The following is a 21,501-nucleotide window of genomic DNA, read 5'->3' as shown; positions in this document are numbered from 1 at the left end:
GTTCATCACCAAAGATTAAATTTTACTCATTTTTGGGTCAGCATTTTGGAGAAGCAGGTAAAGCCGCTGCTTGCAACATAGGCATGCCATATGGACACTAGTTCGTGTCCTGGCAGCTCAGCTTCCAATCCAGCTCCCTGCTAATGGTCTGTGAAAATCAGCGTAGATGTCCCAAGTGTTATGGCCTCTTCCACCCATGTGGGAGACCTGGATGAAGCTCCTGGCTCCTGGCTTTGATCTGGCCCAGCCCTAGCTAATATGGCCATCTCAGGAGTGACCCTGCAGGTAGAAGATATTCATTTTCTCTCTCTCTCTCTCTCTCTCTCTCTCTCTCTCTCTCTCTCTAATTCTGACTTTCATATAAATAAATGTTTAACAAATCTTAGTCATTTGAATCATGTATGTAAAAGAAAATGTCACTTTGGAGTGTGTGTATTTAACAATTTAAACGTTTAGCTGTAACTCTTCACGACAATCTGTATCCAACATATCCATGACTTGCAAACACACAACAATTCTTATGAATGAAAGACTCTTGGGTGTGATTGTAGATATTCAACCCTGACTCTTCATCTGTGATCTGTGTGTCACTAGGCTAATTACTTCATCATGTGTGTTAAATTAGGGACGATAATAGTAAACACCATGTCACCTCATCACACTTATTTTCCAATTACTCAGCAGGTAACTTTGATAATTTTATATGAACTACACTCTCCAATTATGCTTAATCTTGTGAATCATTTCCCATGACCATATTAGAAATGAAGTGATTCATTGAACACGACTTCAAATTTGCATCGGATCTCCCCTGCTATCCATTGTCTTTTCCTGTCCCGACCCTGTGCTCTGTGGGATATTATTGTCGGCTGACATGTTTATCTCTTGGTGGGTCTGAAAGCTCTCTGATGGCACGAAGCAGGTTTGTTTCCATCAGAACCCAGCTTGGCCCTCATTAGACACTCAGAGAAGAGCTTATGAATATATTTCCAGTATTTGTCTCCTAACAAGAAAATAACCATGTGAAATGAGGTTGTATAAGTATATTCCCAGTGGCATTTAGTGTAATGACAAAAAGGAAATAAAACAACTTCCAGTAGGGAAATGGTGAAAAATTATCAAAATTGGAAAATTCATGCATCTATAATATATAAAGTACCCCTTTAGTTCTCACATGAAAGTTTTCTGAGATCTATCATTAGTTTTAAAACACTGAGAAGCACAATACAAATATTATTATTGCACTTTGGGAAGTCCATTTAGATTTGGATTTATATAGCAGGGTCAGGAAGGATGCATGTGAAATAGGGAACAGTGGCTGATTGTGGCAGAGGAACATGACAAGGGAGCAGGGAAAGGAGGAGACATCTCACTATGTACAATATTGTCCATTTGAACTTTCTGCCATGTGTATATTATTATCAACTCAAAAATACACATTTAAACAACTTTCCAGTCTACAAAATGAATCACTCGCTCATAAAATTAAATAATCAGCTGAGTTTTCCTTCACAGAAATATACATTGCTCTATTTTTCATAGATTTTTACACAATTGAAAAGTTGGTGCAGGTCAATCTATTTTATCCACAAGCACAGTACAGTGGACTTGGTTGCAGTTCATTACAATGATCATATATCTTTTTTTTTCTCTTGGAGATTCAGAGGCTCTTCCATTTGACATAAAAGTTGACAAGATCAGGGCCGGCACAGTGGCACAGTAGGTTAATCCTCTGCCTGCAGTGCTGGCATCCCATATGGGTACCGGCTAGAGTCCCAGCTGCTCCTCTTCCAATCCAGGTCTTTGCTGTAGCGTAGGAAAGCAGTATAAGTTGCCCCAAGTCCTTGGGCCCCTGAACAATATGGGAGACCTGGAAGAAGCTCCTAGATCCTGGCTTTGGATTGGTGTAGGTCCGGCCATGGTGGCCATTTGGGGAGTGAACCAATGGAAGGAAAATCTTTCTCTCTGTCTCTCCCTATCACTGTCTGTAACTCTACCTCTCAGATAAATAAATAAAATCTAGAAAACAATAAAAAAATTTGACAAGATCATTCAAATCTGAAGTTACTTCAAGATGGGTGTTTTTGATGAACAGCTAGTAATGTGAGCACAGGTAAGAAATGAAAGAAGAAAGGTCCCACTGGTAGGAGAGTAGTGAGTACCTGGGCTGGCCATGTAGGTCCCAACTTGACTGGAACCCAGTCCATAGCACTCACCATAAACTGTAGTCAGGTGCAGGCAAAGCTGAGAATCAGCCTATGGAGATGTGAGCTGTAAAGAAGTGTGTTCATTGTGGGGAAGAGGCCAAAGTGGAGAGGATGAAGGCAGTGGAAGTTCACAGAGGGCTGATTTTAAAGGCTCAGTGGTACCAGGAGCACAGAAGCAGGTTTTCCCCTGAAATTGCCCTTTCTTACACCACCCTGTCACATGGTATCCCCAGCACCTGCTGCAGCCAAGAATCTCAGACAGGAGCCAAGATAAAACAGTGCCAGGAAACCAGCCCCATTCAGAAGTGGTCCCTGCTGCCAACACCAGGTTGCCTTGGTCTGAGGTTCTTCATGCATTGTTGCACAGCAGTGTTTCTTAAAGTGTGATCTGTGGATGAGCAGAATCTGCATCAGTGGGGTCCTCATGCCAATCCTCCATAGCAGAAAGTCTAGGCGTGGAGTCTAGCCCTCGTTTGATTATGTGCAATAGGAGACTCAGAGGCAGGCTGGTATTTTAGAACCAGTGAACTCCAGGAAAGCCTAAATCACCCACAACCACTCATTCAGAGAATAACAAGATTCATCAGGAGTTCTGAGGTATTCACAATGAAATAGATTGTTTGGAATGATACCAATTAGACTGATTGGAGGCACTTGTCAGGCTCACTAATAACCTTTCAGAATCTTTGTAGAACACTATAGCAACATCACATCCCAAATGATTCTCTGATTACCAGAGGTCCCTGTGGGTTTATAAACTAGCATTAATCTTCACAGCATATCCATGTGCACTTCCTGATGTAGTCTTGAAATAAGGACTTTGTCCGTGTGGAAAAGTTCACCAGGCTAACTAGAAGAGAGAGAGGAAAAAAAAAAGTGACCGATACAGACATGAGTTTCTCTCTCTCCGCTCACCCCTCAAAGGCGAGCAAGACAAAGAGCAGGCGCCATTTTGGACATACGTCATAAGCAGGGCGACCTCAGGTCTGTACCAGCCCTGAGCCTAGCAGAAAAACCTGACTCTGGGGGGAGGGGTGAAATAACAGGAGATTAGCATCTAACTTGGCAACCCAGTGGGAGACTGCAGGAGAATTGGAGCCCACACTGAGGGCAGCAGAGATTCCCTGTGTGGTCCTTGGGAAAGAGCTTCCGATCTCTGGCTCCTGTGGGTGTATCATTTGCCTAACTACCTCCAATTACGTTCAGCTGTGCGGAATTACTTCCCTTTTGAATCAAAAAAAGAAAGAAAGAAAGAGAGATTTACCACACCTAACCTGGGAGTGTCATCTTTGACAAACCCTCAACCCTGAGGAACCAAACACAGCTCTCAGGCCACACTCATCTCAAGCCTCTAAGGCTCCACCAAAAGCAGACAGTCCACTTAATATAGAGCCATAGTGTAACAAGAAAAAACACCACAGTGAAGAAACCAAATATCTCCAACATGCCAAACAACAAACGCAAAAACCGAGGTAACAAGAACAAGGAAGACACTATGACGCCCCAAATGAAAAAGACACCCCAATTCAAGATTATGAAGATGATGAGATAGAAGAAATACAAGAAGTGGATCTCAAAAAATTGATAAGAACATTAAGAAGTTCTCAAAAACAAATTCTTGAACTACAGTAATCCTTAATGGACAAGATAGAAAATCTCTCTCTTGAAAATGAAATATTAAGGAGGAATCAAAATGAAATGAAACAACTAGTAGAACATGAAACTGTGATAGTGACAAGAAATCATAATGAAATGAAGAATTCAATAGATCAAATGACAAACACATTAGAGAGCCTTAAAAACAGAATGGGCGAAGCAGAAGAGAGAATATCAGACTTAGAAGACAGAGAACAGGAAAGGAAACAGGCAAACCAAAGAAAAGAATAAGAAATTAGAAATCTAAAAAAGGTTGTCGGGAATCTACAGGATACTGTTAAAAAACACAACATTCGGGTTCTAGGAGTTCCTGAAAGCATGGAGAGGGAGAAAGGATTAGAAGGCATTTTCAGTGAGATACTAGCAGAAAATTTCCCAGCTTTGGAGAAGGACAGAGGCATCTTAGTACAGGAAGCTTATAGAACCCCAAATAAACGTGACCAAAAGAGATCCTCACCACGACATGTTGTAATCAAACTCACCACAGTGAAACATAAAGAAAAGATCCTAAAATGTGCAAGAGAGAAACATCAGATTACACTTAGAGGATCTCCAATTAGACTCACAGCAGACTTCTCATCAGAAACCCTACAAGCTAGAAGGGAATGGCGAGATATAGCCCAGGTACTAAGAGAGAAAAACTGCCAGCCCAGAATATTATATCCTGCAAAGCTCTCATTTGTGAATGAAGGTGAAATTAAGACTTTTCATAGCAAACAGAAACTGAAAGAATTTGTGGCCACTCATCCTGCCCTGCAAAAGATGCTTAAAGATGTGTTACACACAGAAACACAGAAACATGGTCACCAATATGAAAGAAGGTAAAGGAAGGAAACCTCACAGCAAAAGATCACAGGAAGCTCAATTTCTCTTTGACATAGAATTAAACTCTGATGCTCTGTTAAAGCAATGTGTTAAAGTAATCTATTGTGTTCTCTTGATGTCTGTTAAATTCTAATTGTTCAAAAACAGCTGAATTTTTATTAAGAGCTATGGGTTATTTAAATATGTGCTTATTTTCAAAGATTTGAATAATCACCTTGTAACAATGATCAAATTTGGTCTATGTTATGTCATGATTTTAAGGAATCTTATTTCAACCAGATATTTTGGATTTTGAGCCTTCTTGGCATTCTTGACAGGCATTCAAAAAATCAAAGTTTCAAACAATCTGGTCTCTAAAATTTCCAGTAAATCCTGGACTTTGGTTTTTCCAGTTTGGGCCCAACTGAAAAAATCGTAGGACTTATGTCTCTCATCTTATAGAGACACCAACTAATCATGCTATTTGGAATATATTAGAAGTACTGTCAAGATGTGATGTGGTACCAAATTTAAGTTTCTATAATGGAAAATGCTATTAATACAAATGTTTGAGAATTAACAAGTCTAATGATCTTGTGTTACTAGACATGATAGTTATCTTAATGAGAAAGCCCCAGAGGCCTAAAGGGTTAAATACTTGTAAAATCCTACAGGTGCTCTCAAAAATACTGTGAAGTAAGCAAGTGCCTCTTGTTGGTTGATGAGTTTATAATTTTAAACATGGCGACTTAAAGTCTTTTGTCGTCCACTGTTATATATGATTTGCTGCTCATGAAACTAAAGCGTTGTTGGTTCTGTGTTTAGCTGTCCTCCTATAGGTTCCTATGGACTTTTTCCAGCCACTTCTATCGTATTCAGTACGTTGGGATGGCTCTGTAAACAGATGAAGCCAATAATGTATTAACAGTACCAACTGAAAGTATGGTTAACTGAGGTTACTAAAAACAAAAAGCAATTCAAATCAATTGGCAATCTACAAAAAGAGTTAAAGATTTTAAAAGCTATTATTAAAATTGCTATATTGGTCTACTATGCTATGTTATATGTGTGTACATATTGTATGTCCACATGGGGAAATTTTACTAAGAGTTTTATTTTAAATGGCTTATAGATAAGATTGTCCATAAATTTAAGCTGCTAAAATCAATCAAAGATACATTTTAATTTGTGTGACCTGAATCTGTGTATCATATGTTTTAAACTTGTTGGTAGAAAGAAACTAAAAACATTTTAGATGGTTGTGCTTAAGTTTACTGGTTAAACAAACTACACCATGTTAGATATTTAAGAGGTGTTTCCAAATACATGATTCTTAAAATTTATAGAAGGCATTGGACCTTCTGGTAAATGTTTTCGTAAGTTGTTATCTAATGGTTGAAACGGTTTGCTAAGTATTCATGTGATATTGCTATTGTCAGCAAGTGATCTAGGACTTGCTCCCTCATTTCTCTATTCTAAGCCCAACTTGTTCTTTCATTTCTCTATTCTCTTCAAGGTAGGAAACTAATTCTATTATAAAGGAATCTGTAGGATGCACAATTTAATCTTTAGACCTTATAAAAGAGATGACTAACATTTTTCTGTAATAGCATAGCCAAAATAAGAACTTAAATAATAATCTCATAGCTAGATTCACTTCGCCATCAGCGAAGTATACAGTAAGTAGAAAAAACCTCCCTTTCAGACCAAAGGAAAAGAAAGTTTTAAAGTGAGAATATAATTTTCCTCATGGGCATTGTCTACCTTAGAAAAACTACTACAGAACATGTCTGTGACTATAGACTTGTAGTTCAGGCCACCGAAGATTAGAGATGGGACTTGGGCACTCCCTTGACTTGCATCCTCTGGTCTGCTTTAACACAAACCAGGAGGAAAAGAAAGCTCGGCATCAGATGCAATGGGTGGCAGGCCTATTAATGGCTGATCTGTACAGTGATCTGCCCTCAAGGAGACCCAACAGGCCAGTCCACTGCAGTGGCTTTCAATGTGGTAAGCCTGAGCTTCAGCAGAAGTCAGCTTGTGAAGAGCCCTGGCAGCTCTGCCAAGAGTTGGATCACTGGAAATGGACCTGCCCTGGAGTCGAAGGATGCCCAGGTCAGAGCCACAGATCTTATTGGCTCGAAGCTGAAAAGCCCTTCACTCAGCCCAACTTCCAAAGTGACCACTGCAGCTGAGGGGACAGCCAAGTAGGGTCAGCAACATTCCAGGCAGAACTGTACATTTCTTGTTAGAGATGCCACCTGCCTTTACCTGGCCAGCTCTCCTCCCAGGCCAGCTAAGTAATGAAAGTCAACAGAGTGCCTTCCCCTAGGAGGTTCACACCTCCCTTAGGATATACCCCATGTGAAGAGATAGGTAGGTCTGGGCCTCTTAACTTACAAGGCCTAAAGCCCAACAGATTATTATCAAGCCCCTTCTGTCAGGTTCTATTTGCCTCTCAATCAGAAAACTTAATTGTAGCTTAGACAGCACCTTTCTTAGCTCCTCTAATAATGACTCTGTCCTTTGTTCTAGACCCTGTCTAGTGCACTTGGGCCTCATTCCTTTGTAATTATAACCTCTACTCTACCACCAATGGCTCTACTCCCAACCTGTGTGTACTGATGGTCCTCTTCCCCACTTAATGCTGTATAATTGTTCAAACCTGGTAAATGCCACTCTTAGGATCATTGGTTACTATCCTCACTCTGTCTTTTATGACCTTGTCTAAATATGATCAGAGTCGGGGAACTTGGAAGGCTTCCATAGCCTTGGCAACTCATGACGACAGCCTAGGGTGGTTACTGGCACCATAAACTAGAGTGTCAATTTGTTGGGTCAACAACAGGAGCCACTGTGCACTCGCTCCTCATGTGGGATCTCTGTCCTTAATGTGCTGTACATTGTGATTTAATGCTATAACTAGTACTCAAACAGTATGTTTCACTTTGTGTTTCTATGTGGGTGCAAACTGTCGAAATCTTTATACTAAATTGATCTTCTGTATATAAAGAGAATTGAAAATGAATCTTGATGCAAATGGAAGGGGAGAGGGAGCGGGAGAGGGGAGGGTTGCGGGTGGGAGGGAAGTTATGGGAGGGGGAAGCCATTGTAATCCATAAGCTGTACACTGAAAATTTATATTCATTAAATAAAAGTTAAAAAAAAAGAAACAAGGACTTTGGCTCCTCTGTATATTTTTACATCTCTGTACTAAGCCCTTGATTGCTTATCTCAGGATGAACTAGTGGACTGAGAAAAAAGTTTGCGAGAGCTTTGAAAGAAAAAGGTGTTCTTTTCCCTCTATTCAATGTATCTAGCATTGTGCTATATGATTATTTTAAGGTGAGCACTGAGAAATTTTGGTGTCACACTTAATATTTGCCAGGAAGATCATTTATATACTGAAATTCTACTCCATATATGAATGGGATTATATCCTAGTTAATCCATCATAGATTTCAAATTTTATACAGCAGAAATGTACTTGATATACTTGAATTAGTGTACTTTGTAACTTAGCAATACAGTATACTGTAGAGTAAGGGCTTTATCTTCAGGTTGACTGGGGTCTGTGGCTACCAGGTTCCTCCAAGCATGAACAGATTAGGAAAACATCAAAATCCAAAATAAGAAGTAAACTTTCTGCTGCGTGTGCATTGTTTTGCATCATTGTAAACTTGAAAATTCATTAGGTTAAACAATCATATTGAGCACTACACTTAGGCTTGGTGCTCATAACAAATTAGAACTATTATTTTAATTTTTTTTAACAGATGACAGAACTAAATCTCAGGCAAACCTTTTAAAGACATTTATTTAGTTAGTTAGTTTGTTATTTTAAAGACACAGTGACAGAGAAAGAGAGAGGTAGAGAAAGATCTTGCATCCACTGACCCTCTCCCCCAATGCCCACAACAGCTGGATCTGGGCTAGGCTGAAGCCAGCAGACAGGAATTAAATCACATTCTCCCAAATGCATGACAGGGCCAATAGTAAATGGACCATATTCTTCTGCTTTCCCAGGTGAATTAGCAAGAAGCTATATTGGAAGTAGAGTAGCCAGGGCCTGAACCGGCTTAACACTCTGCACCACAAAGTAGGACCCAGGCTAAAAGTTTAATTTGAGGTCACACAGCCATCAGATGTCTGGCTCAGGTCTGTCAGAAGCCCTTGTTCATGTTTCCTATTCACAACACTCTAGGGTAACATCTCTTACTTTGCTTTACTCCCAAATATAAGGCTCTGAAAAGTACCAGAGAAATTTACACTGTAGAATTGCTATCCCTATAAGTCCGCACTCCCACCCAGATAATCTTTTTCACTATGGAGAACTAGGCTAGGGGTTTTTTTCCTTTTGAATTGTCCTGTAGAGAGGTCAGGAGAGAAGGTTGCCCCATGAGTGACTGAAGCCAAAGATAATTTATATATATATTTCAATTTTTTTAAGATTGCTTAAGAAATTTTATTACAAAAAAAGAATGCATCCAAGGTCTCCAATACATTTGTGATAAGAATAGACACACAGGAGACAGACCATAGTTGCTATATCATAACCCTGGTCTTTCAAAAAAAATAAAACATTACTCAGGAAGGGTGTGAAGGGGTCAGGACAAGTACTGTCCTTTGGATTAAAAAGGGAGAGAACAGGTTGGCACTTCAAGAACACTTCCTTTAGGTCCAAAGCGCCAAGCTAAGCCTCAGCCTTAAATGCTAACAGCATCTCAGAGAAACTAGTCAGCCCGGTACATTGTCATGCAACAGGAGCTGTAGCCTAGAACGCCAAGTGACAAGGGCATGGCTGAAGCAAGAGGGGCAATTCTGGAGCAAGTGCCTCTGGAGAAAATTCACCACCCCAGGGGTTAAATGTGTGGCTGTTTGCTATGAAAACTAAACACATGGAGGACAGCCCTCATGGGAGATGGAGTGGCTATGAATAGAGATCAGGCTGTGACCGTGACCATGACCTGTACTGATCCAAGACCAAAGAACATTCTAGGCTCCATGCTGGGTCCCCTGAGCTGTATAGCAGGCTGATGGGATCCACCATTTCCAGGCACTACCTGTTCACATTGGTTCAGTGTTCTTAAACTAGAAGAAGCATCGTTTGTATTTTGTTGGTTACATGAGTGGATAGTGTAACATTGAGTCCAGGTTAGGATGCTGTGATGGCTACAGTGGCAAATGGTGATAATACCATTTGGAAGGCTGCTGTGTGGATACGCCTTAACAGCAGGACTGGAGGCTACTATGCTGTAGGTGAGTTTTGATACTTGGATATGGCTGGTTCAGGCTATGAAGCAGGCACAAGTGTTTTTGTGGTGTTCAGAGAAAGCAGCTTTTCCTTAAAATTTCCTGTGGGACCTTGGACGTCTAGAGGCACTGTCTTCAGGTCTTGGATCAGTATATATTTCAATTTTTAAAAAAATGTTTGAAGTCAGCATATCAAAATTATATATATTTATTGAATACTGTGTGATGAACATTGTGTAATGTCCAATCAGGATAAGTATATCTATTTCCTCAAACATTTAATAATTCTTTATGATGAAAACATTCAAATTCTTACCTTCTATGTTTTTAATAGACAAAAATAGTATATTAACATTATTTATAGGCATCTTACTATGCAACAGAACATCAGAGCTCCTTATTACTATCTAGCTATAACTTAGTACTCATTTAATCAACTTTTCTCAATCTTTCCCTTTCCCCTTCCCCTCCTAGCCTATAGTAAACACCACTATACTTTTGGTTTTTATGAGGTCATCTTCTTTTATTCTCCAAATACGAGTGAGATCATGTGACATTGGTTATTCTGCTTGGCTTATTTCACTTAACATAATGATGCAAAAATCCTCAACAAAATAATGGCAAGTTGAATCCAACAGCACATTAAAAAGATCATTTACCATGATCAAGTGGGATACACCTTAGGGAAGCAAGGATGGTTCAGCATATGCAAATCAATCAACTTGACAAACCATATTAACAATAAAGGACAAAAACCATATGATCATCTCAATAGGTGCAGAAAAGGAATTAGACAGAATTCAATAGCACTTCATGATTAAAAACTCTGAACAAAGTTTGGATAGAAGGAATGTAACTCAACATAATAGAGGCCTTATACAACGAGCCAACATCTAACATCATACTGAATGGAAAAACCTAAAGGCTTTCTTTCTATGATCTGGGACTAAACAAAAATTCCCATTTTTACCACTTTTATTAAGGGTAGTACTGGAAGTCCTAGCAGAATTTTGTTTGTTTTTCTCTGTTAAGGTTTATTTATTTATTTGAAAGTCAGAGTTGAGAGGGAGAGAGAGAGGGAAAGGGAGAGAGAGAGAAGGGGGGGGGGTCTTCCATCTGCTGGCTCACTCTGCAGACTGCCACAACAGCTGAGGATGAGCCAGGCCAAAGCCAGGAGCCAGGAGCCAGGAGCTTCTTTTAGGTCTCCAACATGGGTGCAGGGGCCCAAGGACTTGGACCATCTTCTGCAGCTTTCCCAGGCCATTAGCAAGGAGTTGGATTGGAAGTGGACTTGAACCAGTGCCCAAATGGGATGCTGGTGTGGCAGGTGGCAGCTTAACCTGGTACATCACAATGCTGGTCCCCTGGAAAGACCTTTAAATAGACTAGGAGCCATGGATATTGTGGGAAGGAAGAAAGCAAGAATTTGGAGATACGGTACTCAGAACTGGGGTAGGAGCTAGACAAGGTGTGAGGAAGAAGTGACAATGTAGATATGCAGGTAGCAAAGCAAGAGCAATGACCCAGAGACTAGATTAGAGAGATTGTGACGATGAGGGGAAAACAGAAAACACTCCTTCCTTATTCTCTCTTCCTCCATGCAAGTGTTGATTCAGTGACCTGGCACATAAGCCTCAGTGCCTGAAGAGGATAGGGCAGCCAGGGTCTTGTCTTTTGCAAAGGAATCAGATCTCAGAGTCCCGAGGGGTCCTCTAAATCTTTATGTCTGCAGTGTCTTCTGGTCAGTTTCATGCCTAGGTCATTCCAGTGACTATAATTTCTGTTCCAGGTGTCTTTCTAAGATTAGGTGAGATGTCCTGATTGCTTGAGTTCCATGTTGCAGAGCCCAAACTACTAGAAGAAGAGGTAGAGCACTGAAAAACCAACTTATTCTTTGAAACTCGAAGCCTGAGCATAGAGTTAGTGAACTTCCTCCACTTACACCAACTTCTGCACTAGCAGCACTCTATGCTTTCTTGTTCAGTTTCCCTGTTCCAGATACATCCACGACTCCCACCAGAATTTTCACTCTGAAAATGCCTTTAAACATATTCATGGATATAGAGTTTGCAATGGATCCATGAGGCTGTTTCCATAGGAATAATTTTTTCATGGTCAAGAACTGGAGGCAAAGATTTTGGGTGATCTACAAGTGCTTTGTACAGAACAGATCTCAAGAGCTCAGGAAACGCAGGCAAAGCTGTGCATCTGTCATGTCTGTCACAGTCGATGAACAGTGTCCACTCCTGCATCTCTTGTGTGTCTTCTTTAACTGTTTTACAGAGAAATGTGTTCATGAACATGCTGAGAAAAAAAATCACTTATCTTTAAACCTCAATTATAGATCTTTATATTGTTTTACATGGTAGTATTATATATGAATATAACAAAGATTGGCAAATATAAACATCCAGTAGTTAAAATGGTGAAAACAGATTTTATTTGGTAACTACTAACAGTAAGAGAAAGAGCTGAGCTCCAGTCAAATTTGTACACAGGTAATTTGGGTGTTTTTAAGAGAAAATGAGGAAGAAGGGAGAACAAGGGCTTAGTATATGGAAGTAAAAAAAATTACAAAGGACTGGTAACTGTAATAGTGATCGGGCCATCTGTCTCTGCCAGTTTGATTCAATCTTCCTACAGAGACTAGAAAATGAGGCCCTATTGGAGGCCCAGTGGTTCCTGATGATTGTACTTGAAATAAATGGCTCTCAGATCCTTGAAAGATATATTTCTGATTTGGAAGATATATATATATATATAAATATATATATATAAATATATATATATATATTTCCAGCTGTAAGTCATTATAGTTAATGCTCCAATAAAGGAAGATCCAGATTGCATCTTTGGATGTTGATTGGAAATAAACAGTAAATTCTACTGGCAGCATTGAGCATTCTCAGGGAAGCATTTTAATGAGAAGCTAGAGACATCCTGGAAACAGCCTTACCATAACTTGCACTTTGCAGGGGTTTGGGCAAGTATGTTAGTACAGGGGTTTGGATAGACTTATGTGCTAAAAATTTTGAAATTCTCAATACCTTGAGAAAATTACCAGAGAAGATCAATGGAAATTACAAACCTTGGAAAGAAGTATTCCTCCTGGATACATGCTCTTTATTTAGCTGGGTACAGGTGGCAGGATGCCCATGTGTTTTTCATTTTGGCTGATCAGGCACTGCAAAGGTACCAGGAAGGCAGAAAACAATCACAACCACTATAACTCCATCATAGACGAAATCTCCACATGTGGTCTACAGTCTGATGTCATCATTTAAGCCTTTAAAAATGTCTCCATCACCTGTTAGGACTTTCAACTTTTCTGCTTCAATTTTTCTGGCTTATCTTCCCCATCATGGCCCATGAGCGTGAGAGAGAGACAGCAGGATGAACAAGGAAAGACACATAACAAGAGGAAGCACACTAAAAGACTTTCTACAAAGATTCAAGACAAAAATCACATGTGGTAGTTATAATAGCTACTAGGAATCTACAAAATGGATCACAATAAAGAAATTATCCATTGTGACCTGTTTTCATCTCAAGCTGTTTGAACACTTGGCCAAAGAGAACTACAAAATCACTACATATTCTTTCCTTTGGAACTTGATAGGAAACTTTACAGCCTCCACAAAAGAGACCAGAATAGATAAACAGATACATTAGAAAGAGGAGAACAGGTATTCATTGTTTGTTGGGATAAATCACTAAGTAACCTTGGAGAACAGCCACTATCCCAGCTTCATCTGGCACCACAAGGACCAGAGGTTTAAGGATGATGGTACTGTCATCATCAGGGTGGGTGTTAAGGAAATACTGGACACCAAAGGTATTTACTGCACTACTACAAATAGATCCTAGGATATGAGTAGCTATCCACAACTGATCATCAAAAATGTGAAAAATAAATATCCTTCTGAAGTAACAAAAAGACCTACAGTAGGTACCAAGACATAATCTTCTTCTCATGGATCAGGAAGTGTCACAGAAAGAAATAAACAGTGATCAATGCCTTAACATTCTCAATTGGAAAGGAAACAATAGGATTAAGAATTCTCTATGGCAAATAAAGAAGGAATATTAAAAGAACATTTCAGATAGAGTGAGCAGGTGGGAAATTCTGGCATTAGTATTGAGTGGTTCATGAAAAATAGTTAATTGTGTGAAGGTTGGATGGATAACCTCATCACCATAAAGTATCCCTACTGGTGCCTCAATTCCAGATTGCAAATTATATAACAGCTTTAGAATTTTATGGAAGAAGAAAACCTGACAGAAATCAAGCTCACTTTGTGTTAATAGAGGAGATATGGACAAGGCAAAAGCAATTTCCTACCAAAGTTCTTAAATTGTTAAATTCAGCATAAAAACTAATGTAAGTGAACATTTTTAAATATGATACAGCAATTCAATGGTTACATGGGTGTTTATAATATTAATCTCTAGTCTTGTCATTTTGTTTGTGATTAATTTGTGACAAAAATATTTTGCCCTAAAGCAAACAAAGAAGCAGTAGAAGTAATTCCACAATTTTTGTTGCATGACTACAGAAGTACACATATTATAGATTTCCTTGTAAGACTCAAATTTCTGGGCCAGCGCCGTGGCTCAACAGGCTAATCCTCTGCCTTGCGGCGCCGGCACACCAGGTTCTAGTCCCGGCTGGGGCTCCGGATTCTGTCCCGGTTGCTCCTCTTCCAGTCCAGCTCTCTGCTATGGCCCGGGTAAGGCAGTGGAGGATGGCCCAAGTCCTTGGGCCCTGCACCCGCATGGGAGACCAGGAGAAGCACCTGGCTCCTGGCTTGGGATCAGCGAGATGCGCCTGCCGCAGTGGCCATTGGAGGGTGAACCAACAGCAAAAAGGAAGACCTTTCTCTCTCTCTCTCTCTCTCTCACTATCCACTCTGCGTGTCAAAAAAAAAAAAAGACTCAAATTTCTGGATATTGTCAAATATGAGGGTACTTCAAAATATTCATGGAAAATAGAATTAAAAGGCAGGTTTGTTTTTGGGGCAAAAAAAGTTGAATCTATGCATATTTGAGGTCTTTGCATAAGCTCATGATAATGCATATTATGAAAAAATACATGGATTTCAAAATTGTTGCACCAAAATAAGCTTTTTTTTTTTAAAGATTTATTTTGTTTATTTGAAAGACAGAGTTACAGAGAGAGGTCTTCCATCAGCTGGTTCACTCCCCAAATGGCTGCAATGGCCAGAGCTTCTTCCAGGTCTCCCATATGGGTGCAGGGGCCAAAATCTTGGGCCATCCTCTTCTGCTTTCCCAGGCACATTAGCAGGGAGCTAGATTGGAAGTGGAACAGCTAAGACTCAAACCGGTGCCCATGTGGGATGCCGGTGCTGCAGGTCAAGGCTTTAACCCGCTGAGCCACAGCGCCAGCCCCCTATGAACATTTCATACATACGAACATATATGTAAATTTTTACAAAATTAATATAATAAAATCACAGCCAGACTTAACAACTTAGGCAACCTTAAGCTTGAAAATAGATAACATGTCCTCTCCTCCTGTTCCTGTGTGGTTCAAAATAAAAATATCAAAACAATAATATAGGCCGGCACCGCGGCTCACTAGGCTAATCCTCCGCCTTGCGGCGCCGGCACACTGGGTTCTAGTCCCGGTCGGGGCACCGATCCTGTCCCGGTTGCCCCTCTTCCAGGCCAGCTCTCTGCTGTGGCCAGGGAGTGCAGTGGAGGATGGCCCAAGTGCTTGGGCCCTGCACCCCACGGGAGACCAGGAGAAGCACCTGGCTCCTGCCATCGGATCAGCGCGGTGTGCCAGCCGCAGCACGCCAGCCGCGGTGGCCATTGGAGGGTGAACCAACGGCAAAAGGAAGACCTTTCTCTCTGTCTCCCTCTCTCACTGTCCACTCTGCCTGTCAAAAAAATTTAAAAAAATAATAATATAACCAAAAAAGTCTGTTTTGATTTTTCCTCTAATAATTACTTCAACATTATGAAAAATTATATATAAATATTTTTCTTTCTTAATGCCTCAGGCATGTGCCTGGTTTACAAATTACATGATCTAGCAATACATACAATACACATTTGCTTGTAACTTTTTTTTTATTTAGTGAATATAAATTTCCAAAGTACAGCTTATGGATTACAAAGGCTTCTCCCCTCCATAACTCCCCCCCCCCCGCAACCCTCCCCTTTCCTACTCGCTCTCCCCTTCCATTCCCATCAAGATTCATTTTCAATTCTCTTTATATATAGAAAATCAGTTTAGTATATATATAGATTTCAACAGTTTGCCCTCCCATAGGAGATAGCCTGAACATTTGTCCATGTCAGTCTTTTTAAACATTAGCTGCCTGGCAGGTGTGGGCTCCTCTCCAGAGATTAACAGAGTCTTTTAAATGCTAGTGCCTGTGGCCAAGAGTCAGGATAATGGAGGCATTTTCTTGGCCTGAATACAGGGGTGTCATAAGCACTGGCAAGGAGGCTTTCCCCAGGTCCAGAATTGAGTTCACAAGCAACTGAACTGTCTTCAAACCTTTATGGACACAGGTGAGATATGAATTAATTCACAGGCAGTTCCACTCAGGAGCAGTCAAAGGTCTTATAGAGGCTGGTGTGGTGCCGCTTGCAATGTCAGCATTCATATGGGAGCCCTGGTTCAAATCTCTGACGCTCTGCTTCCAATCCAGCTTGCTACTAATGCATCTGATGGGGTTCTGGGTTCTTAGCTTCTGGCTGGACCACCTCCAGCTGTTGGGGTCATCCAGAGAATGAACCAGTGGATGGAAGATCTGTCTTTCCCTCTTTGTCACTCGAAGTCACTTCCGAATAGAGAACTGCCATGAAGAGAGAAGGGGGTGCCACCCACCTCTGCTCTGACAGCTTCTCTGAGTCCCAGCAGCAAGACAGCAACCAGGCACCCATCTTCTCCAGCCATAGCGCATGCCGCCATCGTCAGTGATGCCAACATGACAAGGCGCTGCATGCCCACTAGACTAGGTTTCCCCTCATCCCTAGTCCTGGGGGTCGTTGCCCCTGTGCTGCCATCTGAGACCTGGTAGTACGGCCCCTGCTGCAGCAGGAAAAAGACCAGAGTCCTGGGGACAGGTACCATGCAGAGGGCTTGAGAAGGGGCCGGGTGGCGGGGGCAAGGGTAGGAGGGGAGGACTGCACTAAACTTTTTTTGTTTGTTTGTTTAAAAGGCAGAGTTACAGAGAGAAAGGGAGAGACAGACAGAGATCTTCCATCTGCCGGTTCACTCCCCAAATGGCAGAATCAGCCAGGGCTGGGTCAGACCGAAACCAGGAGCTTCATCCCGGTCTCCTACTTGGGTACAGGGGCCCAAACACTTGGGCCATCTTCTGCTGCTTTCTCAGGCCATTAGCAGGTGGCTGGATTAGAAGTGGAGCAATCGGGTCCTGAACTGGTGCCCAAATGGAATGTCGGTGTCCTAGGCAGTGGCTTCACCTGCTACACCACAACACCGGCCCCAAAAATATACTTTAAAAAAAAGATTTGTTAATTTGAAAAGCAGAGAGAGAGAGAGAGAGAGATCTTCCATTCACTATTTCACTCCCCAGCATCCAAGGCTGAAGCAAATAGAGCAAATAGAAGCCAGGAGCCAGGGATTCCACCTGGGTCTCCCACAGCATGGCAGGAAACCAAGTATTTGAGCCATCATCTGCTGCCTCCTAGGTGCTGAGAATTCGAGTGCCACCAGCAGATATCCTGTTTAATCAATAACTTAATGCCCACATCTCTTTCATGAGAATTATGTGGTTGTTCATTTCTGCTTCCCCTGGTGTCAGGCCAGCATTTGCCCTCCTCTTTACTGGACCTCACCCAACCCTCCTTCCAGATCTGGAGAATGGGAATATAGGGCAGGAAGCAAGGAAATCAGATGAGTAGGACTCAAAGGATGCCTCATCCTGCCTCATATGCACTACCCATTGAATGAAAATAAAGTATTATTCCAATCATCTAGTGAATTTCTCTCCCGGGAAGTTATAGTGGAAAATGAACACTGAAAACTATTCATTCAATTACTGCTTAAACTGAAGTAGAGAACTTCCATTCACCACCAGAACTTCTAGATGCACAATCCTCTTCAATTCTAACCATACTATACTTTAGGCACCACGGCGACCATACTATTGGCTTAGGCTGATATAGACCACAAAGGTTGCCAGTGATCACCTTTTAGTGCCTAATCCAGCCAGCACTACAAGCAGCAGTGCAGTTGAGGCTGAATCTAGGAAGTATGGGAGGTACAGAGACATGTAAAATATCAGGCTCAGATCTGAGGCTTGGTTATATTGTTCAGTTCCTCTATGAAACAGGCATCCAAGGCCTCAGGAAGAAGGCCAGTTTATGAAGATTCTAACCAAATGGCACTGAATCCACCTTCTGCCACAAATGAATTATTTTTGTTTTTGTAATGGCAATTTATTCAATTGCCTCTGCACCAGCTCATTGCAAAACTCCAGTGGGTGGATACAATATCACATTTACTGTTGGAGTTTCTCTTCTGCTTCCCTGCAAATCTCTCTCTCTCTCTCTCTCTCTCTCTCTCTCTCTCTCTCTCTCTCTGCCTCTCCTTCTAATTCTGTGTAACTCTGACTTTTAAATAAATAAATAAATCTTAAAAAAATAAGCTACATCAAAAGACAGTGATATTAGGTGAAATCATCAAGGTCAAAGGACTTGTAAGTGACACAGGCCAGTCCAGGCAGGTCTGAATCCAAGGCATGTTCTGCTACATCTTACATCTACTTTCATATACACTGAGGGCTGGACCTTGCTGGATACAATTCAGCTGCTAATCCTGCTTTACCAATGGCACATACTGTCCCAGCCCAGAATTTATTCACCAGGTGCACCCAATCCTATTTCACAAACTCTAGAAAGAATTGGATTATAGCAAACACTATGGGCTCAAGACATTTTCCCTCAATGGAATCATAGCCTGAGGTTCTGTTAAAGAAGCATTTAAGTCTTATAGTCAAACAGATATAAGCATTCACTTACTTCTTAAGAGTTGAGAACACAGGTGAAGCCATTTCCATCACGTATTCCTTCAACACACATTGATTAAATGCCACTCACACACTGCCTGAAATACTTTCTTAGGCAAAATATGTTTTTACTGTGTGATGTTTTTCATTTAGTCTCATTTAATCTGCACAAAACTATGAGGGCAATTAATTCCACTTTACATAGGAGAAAATAGGCTGAGAGAGGTGAAGTGACTTCCACAAGCTAATATCTTGAAAGACAACAAAAAGATAGAATGCTAGCTACAGAGCCTCCCTCAGAGGAGTGAAAAATGGACTTTTGGACAAACCAAGACAAGCATCAGGGAGGAAGATGCCTGTGAGTAGGCAGATGGAATTTTGGTGGTTGGGGAAGGAAGGGAAGGGCTGTACAGGCAACCAGAGGAACCAGTGAGCAAAGCAAGGAGTGGGTACAGTCCAGAGTGTGCTCTGGAAGGGTCAAAACAAATAAAGCACACACAGGTACCCTGGAGCCCAAAAACCTGGAATGAAACTGCACTGCTCCACCTCCTCCCCACCCCCACTTCCCTACACTAGTCTCTAAAGCCCTCCTTCAATGGTCACCCTTGAAAGGCCTTTCTGCCTCTCCATCCCCATGGCAACAGCCTTAAGGCTCACTTTCATTCCCCTGGCTTCTCATTCTAATTGCTTCCTATGTGGTCACCAGGAGAAAGCCTGCTGCTCTGTGAGGCTACACAAATGCAGGTCTGATCCTGTCACTGCCCTGCCAAATAACCCCGTGAATGTACATCTTCAAGGCTCTGCACCTCTTGCGTTCCCATCTCATCCCATCCCCCTGCACTTGGGCCTTAAGAAGATTACGCAGGTCCTAGATAGGCCCAGTTAACTGGTATACACATAAACTTCTGAGGACAGGACGAGTGAGTGAATACGCTGCGCAAAGCAGTGCAGAAAACAGCGCTGGGGCAGCGGATTCCTGGCAGGAACACACTCTCCACCCATCTCCCACCCCACCCCCTCCACCTAGCTGGCCTTCCTTGAGGGGAGTAGAATCAACACTCACGACCTAATCATAGAATCCTAAATTTGGTTGTCATTCCTTTCCCCTTGCTCACTCTCCTCCTCACCAACTCTTGTCTTACACTCAGCTTCTTCTCTGCTTCTCTCTGTCCGTGGATGTTGGAAAATGTGGACTGCCCTACTTCCTCTGCAGGAGTCAGAAAGGATGTGCCAGAAAGTGCAGCGGGGTGAGCCCTGCAAATCTCTCTGACTAGAGTTCGGAAGGAAGGAATTCAGGAGGGCCAGAAGCTGGCGTGGCAAGCAAGGAAGCTGCTGCGTGTGTGGTATCCATGTAGTGGGCTAACTGGCATTTTTTTTGCCTGTGGCAGGAACAGTCAGCAGCTGGAGAGAGGACTATATCAGCATCAGCCTCAGCGGTGGAGGCAGCCATGCAGCAGAGATAGGGAAGGTAGAGGGGTAGAGGCTGCAGTAGGGAAAGTAGGGATAGTAATGATAGAGGTGCAAGTGACAGTAATAGGAGCACTATCAGCTAAAGAGAGAAGTTTCTGAGACTGCTTTATAGTGCTTTACTTCCTCCCCTCTTCCAGGCTGATTATATCTGTGTCTACCCAGCTCTGAGTTGCCTGCAGGACTTCCCCAATCTTCTACCCCAAGCCTGGCTGGATACCAGCAACATTTACAGAATAGTAAGCCTCATAAAAAGAGAATTGAGGTGCCTGCAGTAATATACTGGTCCTGGTGGCTTCACAAGGCCCAGGGACATCCAGAACCTTCAGGGTTTCCCTTAGACCAAGCACTTTGGGGATGTCAGACAAGTTGGAGACCCTGATTCCCTATTCATTTTGTTCCAATGCTTCGAGGGGCATCAGCTGGGGTTCTAACACTTTCTGGAGGTTGAATTCTCACAGGGATTGAATACCACCTCCTGGAGGGGCCCAGCCATCTGGAGGGTCCCCACAACTTGGCACAGACCAACTGCTTGGGGAACCCCAACCTCCTGGCTGGACCCAACGACCCAGCAAGATCCAAGCACCTCACTGGGCATGAGCATTTGGAGAGGCCTGAGTACTTCCTGGTGCCCTAATTCTTCAGAAATACAGAGTAACCAGAGAGGCCCCAGCACCTGGCAGGTTCCCAACAACTTCAAGGCCCAAGCACCTGAGTGAGTATAAGCAATTAACAGGGCCCTACCACCTAGAGGCTGTAGCAATCAATGGGGCCAGAGCACATCTGAGGCTACTAGTGTCATGTGGCTCTCAAGCCCCTCCTGGGGACCAATTACTTTAATAAGTTTCAGCAACTCCCAAGGCTGCAGCAGTTCTTGTAGATGGAATAATTCTCATGATTGGAGTACCTCTCAGGGCCAGAGCACTCCTAGGAGCCCCAGTGTCCCTGAGATTCCTAGTGTTTCACAAGGCTTTGGCATGCCAAAGGCCCCAAACAATTCTGGGGCCTGAGCATTTTGGAGCCCTCAGTTGCTTAACAAGGCCTTGGGAGTCCACAAGCAGTTCCTGTGGTCTAAACACGTCCACAGGCTTCAGAACCTCAAGGGA

General features: G+C 42.1%; 1 pseudogene; it reads left to right on the top strand.

Moving 5' to 3' along the window:
- Positions 1-16,882: 16,882 nt before the first annotated feature.
- Positions 16,883-20,391, top strand: LOC133752779 (SMC5-SMC6 complex localization factor protein 2-like; annotated as a pseudogene).
- The last annotated feature ends 1,110 nt before the right edge of the window (positions 20,392-21,501 follow it).

The sequence above is a fragment of the Lepus europaeus genome, chromosome X (assembly GCF_033115175.1).
Source record: "Lepus europaeus isolate LE1 chromosome X, mLepTim1.pri, whole genome shotgun sequence".
Lineage (NCBI taxonomy): Eukaryota > Metazoa > Chordata > Mammalia > Lagomorpha > Leporidae > Lepus > Lepus europaeus.
The sequence above is the reverse complement of the archived record's forward strand: the minus strand, read 5'-3'. Positions and strand labels throughout refer to the sequence as shown.